This window comes from Mandrillus leucophaeus, unplaced genomic scaffold (assembly GCF_000951045.1).
Source record: "Mandrillus leucophaeus isolate KB7577 unplaced genomic scaffold, Mleu.le_1.0 Scaffold804, whole genome shotgun sequence".
In the NCBI taxonomy this organism is placed as follows: Eukaryota; Metazoa; Chordata; class Mammalia; order Primates; family Cercopithecidae; genus Mandrillus; species Mandrillus leucophaeus.
In genome coordinates, this window is record NW_012108742.1 from 528,690 (window position 1) to 538,596 (window position 9,907).

Genomic DNA, 9,907 nt, shown 5'->3' on the forward strand with positions numbered 1-9,907 from the left:
GTCTCTTGAAGGCAGCAGATAGTTGGTTGATAAGTTCTTATCCATTGTTCTGTTCTGTATCTTTTAAGTGGAGCACATAGGACATGTACATTTATTGTTAGTATTGAAATGTGAGGTCCTGTTGCATTCATCGTACTCTTTGTTGCCTGTGTACTTTGGTGTTTATGTTTTTGTTTTGCTTTTAACTCGTAATGGAGAATTTTCTCAGCAATTTTTTTGTCTGGAAAAGATCATATCTTTCCTTCATATATGATGTTTAGTCTTGCTGGATACAAAATTCTTGGGTGATAATTGTTTTGGTTAAGGAGACTGAAGATAGCCCCAATCCCTTCTAGCTTGTAGTGTTTCTGCTGAGAAATCCATTAACCTTATAGGTTTTCCTTTATAGGTTACCTGGTGCTTCTGTCTCAGAACCCTTAAGATTCTTTCCTTCGTCTGAACTTTGGATAATCTGATGACAACATGCCTAGGTGAAGATCTTTCTGTGAATTTTCCAGGTGTTCTTTGTGCTTCTTGTATTTGGATGTCTATGTCTCCAGCAAGGTCAGGCAAGTTTTCTTCAGTTATTCCCCCAAATATGTTTTCCAAGCTTGTAGAATTCTCTTTTTCCTCAAGAACACCGATTATTCTTAGGTTTGGTCATTTAACATAATTCTCAACTTCTTGTATGCTTTGTTCTTATTTTTTCTTTGTCTTTGTTTTATTGGGTTAATTCAAAGACCTTGTCTTCGAGCTCTGAATTTCTTGCTTCTACTTGTTCAATTTCATTGCTGAGACTGTCCAGAGTATTTCACATTTTTAAAAATGTGTCCAAAGTTTCCCAAAGTTTTGTTTTACTTTAAACTAGCTATTACCTTGAATATTTCTCCCCTCACTTTTTGTATCTTTTTTTTTATTTCCTTGCACTGGGTTTCACCTTTCTCTGGTCCCTCTCAGATTAGCTTAATAACTAGCCCTAACTGGTGTGGTAAGGCAATAGTTCTGTTTCCCATCTATGTGACCCATGCCACCCCTCCCTGACTCCTACACAGAGATGCCTGCTTTCTTCCTCCCCTTCCTTCTTACTGGTCCAAAACATCGCTATCTTTGCTAATGAATTTTCCTAAAGTATAATATTTAAGTACTGAATTATTATCAGGCAACTCCTTTGGTTTTAGTTATCTTCCCCTACAGTAAGCTACCACCTCTACTTGGCAACTGAGGACTTGCTGTACGATGCTGCAGCTCTCTGCTTTTCTCGTATGACTTCCTGTCTCTTGGCCGATGAGTCTCAGCCAAAAAAAAAGTCTTTCCCTTTTCTGCATTGATAAGATAAAGGGTATAAACTTTTTTCTTGGGAAAAGGCACTTTCTGACTGGAGTCTGATCTGAAAATAAACTTTCATTGAATACCCTAACCCTCTCCTTGGAAATAGGTGCTTGGTGCCTTACTGCTAATCATGTAATTTTTGATATCTGGGTGGTTGCTTGGAGATACAGGGAGCCTTATGAAAAACACTCTAAGAGGGCACAGGGGGAAGCATTTAAATCAGCTTTGTAGGATCAGCTAAGTATGTCCCAAGAGAAGAATCTTGAGCTGAGTTTTGAGAAATGGGAATGTGCTTTCATTAGAAGGTTATGAGACCAAAAAATAATAATAACTGAAATGTAAAAAGCTTCCAAGACTGCTGAAAGATGTTAGTGAGTGGTCAGACATCAAATAAGAAAAGTAAATAATACAATAATATAATACAGCAGGAATTTATAAGCTGTATTTGTGTTGTGATAACTACGCAGATGGTTAAAGATTTGAGGAAGAAGTGAGGGGATGACCAAAAAGATGGAGTTTATCCAGAGAGCAGGTTGGTTATACATGCTGAAATTCCATCATTTTAAAAGTTTTACTTGAAAAACAAAAGGAGGATTTTGTGTGTGTGTGTGTGTGTGTGTGTGTGTATGTGTGTGTGTGTGTGTGTATTTGGAAAATATAGTGTTGAAAAATTTATTCTTGGGCTTTAAAAAAATACAGCACAGTGGTAAGCCATAGAGATATTTGCTCTGTGAATATTATACTGTGAAAAGGAATTCATATCTCTACACCCTGAATTCTTGTTCATTGTGACATTGTGGCTCTGTCATTCTTTGATTCTTCTGTGGAATATAAAACTCCTGAGCCCAAACACAAAGTGTGTGATTTTCAAGGAATGGGAAGGAAAGGCAGTGAACAGTCAGACTGAGATGTGTGTGGGTGGTTAGCACCTGGCACAGATTGTTCAGGCCAGTTTCCACTAGCCAAGGTATATTAGCAACGAATGCCCACCCCAACCTTCCTTCTCCCTCTGCTGTGACTTCATATTTAGTTAACATTTCAGATCTAATGTTAGCCAAAGACTCTCTAGGTTGTACTTGGCATTTCTATGAGCCAAGTTGTAGAGTCCATATGACAAGGAATTTGAACTTTCTTGAACACTGAAGTTTCTCCTTGAAAAGATATGTTCTCACCTCACAGGAGGCCTTTTTAAAAAAAAATATGTACAACTGAAGTAACATTCATTTGATTCCTAAAATATGCCCTATAATCATCAGATCAGTGATGTTTCCTGAATACTAGAGGAATTTCTAAATAAAAAGAGATTCTGCTGAAAAGCCTTAAAAAATAAAAAAAACTATTTCTCAATGATAAAATTGAAAAATGAAGTGTCCTGCCTTTCTCCATCCGAAACAAATGCAAGGCACAGAACTTGGACTGGTATAAGGAATGTGTTATTTTCAGGAACATTAATCAAAATGCATTCTAAATGTCATCCTTGCCAAGTAAATATTAATGCACTTGAGTCTCCTCAGAGGCAATAGTGGTCTATTTCAGCTTGGTGCAATGTGATTATTCTTACCACAGTAATGTTAATGCTGAACTTAGAAATCAATTAAATTGTAAGATTTACAGATTAGAAGGTAGATCCAGGTCTTCCTAGAATCCCAAAGTAGATTTTAGGACAAGGAACTTCAGTTCAACCCTGTTGTTCTACAGTTAAGGAAACCAGAAAGGCTTAGCAGCTTGCTTATGGTCACCAGCATGTTTTAGCTCCTTAGACCTTGTCTGTCTAATAGTAACACTTCTGGCCAAAAGTTAATTCAAACCATGGGACAGCTGGAACTAGACCCTGGTCTGGAGTTCTTTCTACCATTCTACACAAGACACAAAAGTAGAAGAATGTGAGACCTACCAGGAAAGTAAGAGTTCAGGAAGTCATGTGAGAATTCAAGTTATGTTTATATTTCTAGTGATTTCCCTAATCAGACTCTGTTCTATTCTGAAACTACTTAAAGATTTAGCACCTGAAAAGGCAAATAAGCAGGAATAGTGTCTCCAGAAAACAACACTAAAGCCAATAGAGACAGCCAGGTTATCATTGAGCAATGACTCATGCAAGCCATGGGCCAAGCAAAGTGAGATGGTCTATGTGCAACACACACACACACACACACACACACACACACTAACACATGCACACACACCCTCAGGCCCTTGAGTAACTTTGCCCCAAAATCCCAGGTCACAGAGGTGTATGCTTGTTCACAAGGTGAGGAAGACCTGCCATCCCTTTAGGTCACAACAACATGGTTTGTCCCAACTCCACGAGCTCCACCACTGTTTGTTGTTACTCTAAGTAAATGTGCAGCTATTTTACAGAAGTTACAGAAGCAATACAAGTATTCCAAGCATTCTGTCTCATCTGGATCTTCCAGCTCCTTTACAAATCCCACATTATAAACATAACACAGTGAAAACAGTTCCCTTCCAGGTATTTTTCTATGGAAGAAACTCCTTGCATGCAAAGTTAATGAATTGCTTGAACAATTGAGTGAGCACTAATCAGAGTCTCAGAAAAAATAGAAAGCCATTCTCAACCAGAATAAGGGGAGAGAATATTTATATTTATATTCTCTATTATTTATTTTGTGGTCTTCATGTCTTACTTTATCGAACTAGCAAAGAGAATCAAGCATAACCCTGAGTCCATTAAGTGCTTAATAAATACTTAAAAATTGATGAAATTATTTATTGATATTCAGGTTAAAATTTCTTCAGATTATTTTTTATTTTATATGTTCAACTTTTATTTTAGATTCAGGGGATATATGTACAGGTTTGTTACATAGGTATATTGTGTCTCACTGGGGTTTGGGATATGACTGAACCTGTCACCCAGGTAGTGAGTCCAGTACCCAAACTTTACTTTTTAATCCTTGCCCCCCTCTCTCCTTCCTCTAATAGTGTCCAGTATCTATTGTTACCATCTTCATGTCCATGAGTACCCAATGTTTAACTCCTACTTACAAGGGAGAACATGCAGTATTTCATTTTCTGTTCCTGCATTAATTCTCTTAGGATAATAGCCTCTAGCTGAATCCATGTTGTACAAAGGACATTATTTCATTTTTATGGCTACAGAGTATCCCATGATATGTATGTACCACATTTTCTTTATCCAATACACCGGTGATGGTCACCTCACTGATTCCATAAGACTTTTTTATTATTTGTTCCCCAAAAAAGTTTTCAGTAAAAAGAAGCAAAAATAGGGAGAGTAAAAATCAGTAAAGATTCAATGTATTATATGTAGCAGTTATTATCAACTGCCCACCAAAGGTATCCTTCCTTTTTCCTGACTAATAAATTCCAATTTAATTTAGGATTCAGTGGAGATCATTTGATTTCCAGGAAGATGGTGGTCCTACTGCAGGGATAAATCAGATCAAGCCAGACAGAACTCTCATGCCCTCTTGTCAGTAACTGTCCTAAGGGTGGGCATGTGGTCCTATGATAGATAACAGGATCTGAGGTAAAGTTTTCTGGGGGCTTCTGGGAAAGATTTTCATCTATCAAAAATCTGTACCCTCCTCCTCTTTCATGCTTAAGCTGCTGCCATTTGAGGACATGAGATTTGGAGTTGATGCCACAATCTTTGTGACAATAAGGCAAAAGACTTATCCAAATGTTTTGACATCATCATTGAACACTGAGCCAACCATGGAATAGGCTGCCTCTTAGTTCCTTGTTTACAGAAGAAAGACAAACACCAATTGTTTAAGCCATCTTAACTGGTGCATTCCACTAGTTGCAGCTGAGAGTATATTACTAATATAGTATGCCTTTCCTTTCCTTATTTGTACATGTATACTTTAAAATCTAATATAAACTTCCCAAAAAGAACAACTAATCAATGGTGATAATCACTTACTAGTTTAGATGATAAACTTTATGTTATAAATTGACATATATGAAAGTGTTAGCCATACCTAGATATCTACCATGAAATGTAGGGGAAAACTTGAACCAGATTCAGTAGAGGTAATTATTTGCTAATTCATTCATTCGACAAATATTTATCTGGTGTATCCTAGGTTAAGGAGCTATTGTAGGTACTGGAAACAGTTGTGCACAGTCGGATAAATTCCTTTCCTTCATGAAGCTTACATTCTAGTGGGGCAGAGAGAAAATGAACATGAATATTAATACTGAGGAGAAAAGCAGAATGACATGTAAGAGTAACTATAGAGATATCTTTAAATAAGGTAGCTGGGGAGGCTGGGACATAGGAGGATAAAAATCCAGCAGGCTGTTATCAATACAAAGGGATATCCAGAAGAATAATTATCAATAAACCCAATTGTTGAGGGTCAAAGAATGTCTCAGCTTATACTACAGTAACAAATTATCATAAAGTGCGTGGCTTAAACAACAGGTGTTTATTTCTCCTAGTTCTGGCGGCTGGAAGTCTAACATCAAGGTGCGAACATGCTTGGATTCCTGATAAGGGCTCTCTTCCTGGTTATGTCTTCACAGAGATTTTCCCTTGGTGCATGCACAAGAGAAAGAGATCTTGTGTCTCTTTCTTTTCCTACTGATGAAAGAAAAAGACCCTTTCACACTGTTTTATATTGTTTTACACTCAGTACCTGTTTTAAGGAAAAAAACAAGGAAGTAAAATCAAAGACAGGCAGCCCAGCGCCAGGCCCAAAACCAGGCCTGGGCCTGCCTGGCCTAAACCCAGCAGTTAAAAATCAACTCATAACTTAGAAACTGATGTTATTCATAGACTCCAGACATTGTATAGAAGAACATTGTGAAACTCCCTGCCCTGTTCTGTTTCTCTCTGACTACCAGTGCATGAAACCCCTGTCACATATCCCCTAGATTGCTTAATTGATCATGACCCCTTCATGTGAAATCTTTAGTGTTTTGAGCCCTTAAAAGAGACAGAAATTGTGCAATTGGGGAGCTCGAATTTTAAGGCAGTAGCTTGCCGATACTCCCAGCTGAATAAAGCCCTTCCTTCTACAACTTGGTGTCTAAGAGGTTTTGTCTGCGGCTCGTCCTGCTACACTACAGGGGCATTAATCCCATCATGGAGTTCCACTCTCATGACCTAATCTAACCCTAATTACTTCCTAAAGACCCCACCTGCAAATACCTTCTCACCGAGGATTAGGGGTTCAATGTACGAATTTTTAGGGAACACATTCAGTCCATAGCAGAGACATTCGGGGCTGATTAAGGAAAAAGCACATGACCACAAGAGGCAGTAACCACAGCAAGCCTTACCGGGTGGCATCTGGACGGGGTTGCAGGAGGAAGAATGTCACTCACAGTAGGATTATTTCCAGAAGTTCTGGTATAGGGATCCTACAGCTAGGTCATACCGCTGCACCATAAAGAAAACAGCAGGATGGTTAAGGAACTCCCAGGAGACAGGGGATCAGAGAGGTATATGGGTCAAGGTAATGTCACTCAGCAGCATGACAGAAACTCACTGGATCAGCTTGGGTCTTATAACTGCTAGGCCCTATGCTGTAATAAATAACAGCTATCAGGTGAGGTTTTGCAGGGTACACAAAGTGGGCAATTTCTAAATGACTAAAAAATATGCTGGTTTGAGATCAGTCTGAGTTTGGTGTCTGCAGACTTTTGAGCTAACGAGTCAGTCTTCAGTGAAGAAATAAACAACTTAGGCATTTAACACACAGAGGCCATCTTTAGCTCATTTATATAACACCAACCTATTTTTTCCAGGGCAGGGCTGGTAAATCATAACTGAAACTTGCCATACAGCTTCTGAATAAAGCCAGGCATGCCTTAAGGAATAGTGTTTATCAACTAAAAGAGATAGAGACTTAAAAACTTTCCTGATGGTACAAGAAAACAAGATGAAGAAACATAAAATTGGCTAGCTTTTCAAGTTTTCTACTTAGCTACTAAAGGATGTGAGAAAACTGGTGGAAGTCAGGCACTTTCATCTCCAGATGTGGCAGAGACAGCATGTTTAAAGGAACAAATGTTTAATCCACAAAGTACAGTTTCAGCAAGGTTCTTAGAGAATTTTGCTTTTAATTAAGGCTTGGACACTAAGGAACAATAAGCAATGAAAACGACACCTTATCCAAGTGATTCCACTCAACACAGAGGTAAAAGGAACCTTGGAGATTATGTATCAGTGAGAAACTGAGGCTCAGAAAGGCATATGACTTGTCCAATCACACTGTTAATTAGGGAAAGCCTAACCTCCCACTCCTTGGATTCCCAGTCTAAGGCTTGTCCCTTTACGTTATGGCATTCCCCAGCAAACCTTTGTGGATTATACCATATAATCTACTAACTTCTTGGTTTAGAGAGGTTAAAGTGCATCAGGTGTCATTTTTGAATTGGAAATATTTCTAAAGAAAAACTTTAGATATTTAACTTCTATAAGATTTTTTCCAATGCTAACAATTAATATAGAGTTAATTTCTTAAGAACTATGGCTATATTTTTGACTATTTTTCGTAAATGCCCATTTTCTTGAAACAAGCAAGGATAGCTCAATTATCAGACAGACAGATGCTCTTCTGGAGACCATTTAATAGCAAAACAGAGCTTTTGTTCTTAGCTTGAGAGTCTGGGACTAAGCACTCTGTAAGAACAAATATTTAAAAGACAACTAGAGCATGTGTTTCATGTTTTAATTTTCTCCTGACCACAAAGGAGCTCAAGGTAAACCATAAGACAATTCTCCACCTTTGAAAGTCAATCCTTAAAAATACAGGTGTAAGCAGAATTCTATTAGAAGAATGCATTAATCTTTCTCATTACAGCGCAACTTCCTTTTGAAAGGTTTGATTTATTTTCACTGTTTATAGATACAAATCTCACATTGAGACCTTGGTCGTAAAACAGGACAGATCCTTCCAGCTCTAAATTACAGCAGATTAGTTAAGGCAGTTCTAGCAGCTATAAAGGTAAATCCCCAAAATCTCAATCCCTAACACAATCAAATTTACTCTAGTAAAATATAATAGGGCATGCAGTGGATGGTTTTTCACAAAGTGATACAGCAGTCAAAAGATCCTTCCATTCACCATCCCCTGTAATGGACATCATCAAACTTTTGCTGTTAAGCAGAGCTAGAAATATTTTAGGTATAATGAGCCAGCCCATTCCTGTTGAAACCACTCAAGTTTACTGTTGTCATTTGAAAATAGTCATAGATAATACCTAAATTAACAAGCAGGACTATGTTTCAGGGTAAGTTTATTTATGAAAGCAGGTGGTAGATTGGATTTCACCCATAGGCTACAGTTTGCCAACCACCACCCTAGAACCTCAGAGTGCTTTGCTTCTAACCAACTGGAAAGGAAAGAGACAGCATAGATTGTGTGTGTATATGTATGTGTACCAGGTGGATCTGGATCCGGCCTGGAAGAGGCAGACATAATGGGGCCAGACTTCGGTTACACAGCCATACAAAGCAGCAGAGGAAAATGTAGACTTGCTTCTTGCCAAGAGATATATACAAGTAATGACACTGTTAACACATAACAAGTATTCATGGTCCACCCTTCTGGTCACCAAATGTCTATTTTATACTTATCTCTTATCTATAGAACACATTTACCAGCACCCCCTATCCCCAGCTGAAAGGTACATCCAAAGCCCCATGATGTCACCACAGCCAATTTCAAAGGTGAACTCTCCACTTGATGCAGTCTATCAAGTCCAAAGGTGGCTCCTTGTAGCCTGGTAACTAGGATATAAAACAACTAATGATTTTAGAATGAAATATCAAGTTATCTTTCCACCTTTCACAAATATCCAATATACAATGGTGAAGTAGGAACAGGATAATTATAATAAAATATTCTGTTCAAAATAGGAAAGACTATAAGGCACATAAGCAGCCCCTAGTCAATGGAAACAATGCAGTCCTGTCAAGTATCCTCTGTGAAGGAGGATATCCTCTGTGAAGGATACCCAACCCCGGGGAGTTGTAAAGTACTTTGCTTACATACTGATTCTGCTACCTGGAAGGTACCTGTTTGTCCATTAGTTTCCACAGTCACAGATACTACCTTCTGAAAGTGTCTTCCTTGTTCATTAACCTCCAAGGTCATATCCGAAATGGACATTTGTAGGCTTTTTACAGCACATTCCCTGCCAAAGCTTCTTTTAAGATATCTAAATGGTCCCAAACTTATAGCTGTTTTGTACTTACCCTGGCAATAGATTTCCCCCAATATTTTTCAGGCCAAAAGCCACTTCCAGTCAGTTGCAAGTGCCAATAACCACATCCAAAATTCTTTATCAGATGTAGTTTCTAAATTTGTTTTCCTTCCTAACGTCTTTATTTCATGCCCCTGTCTACCTGTCTCTTTCTTTCTCTCTCCCCACCCCTTTCTTTCAATTTTACTGTGGCTACATTGATGCTGTCTTGAAACAAGAGAATTTGATGGAATGGTAACACTGTTAATCTGAGTTATTGTGTTTTGCTGAGAGATTTTATTCATCTTTTCGAAACCAGCCTTTTAAGTCTTAAATCTCACTATTCAGAGTCCAGAGGTGGTTGACTTTCTCCAACTTGTAAGGCCCTTGAAAAACCGAGAAATTCTCTGTT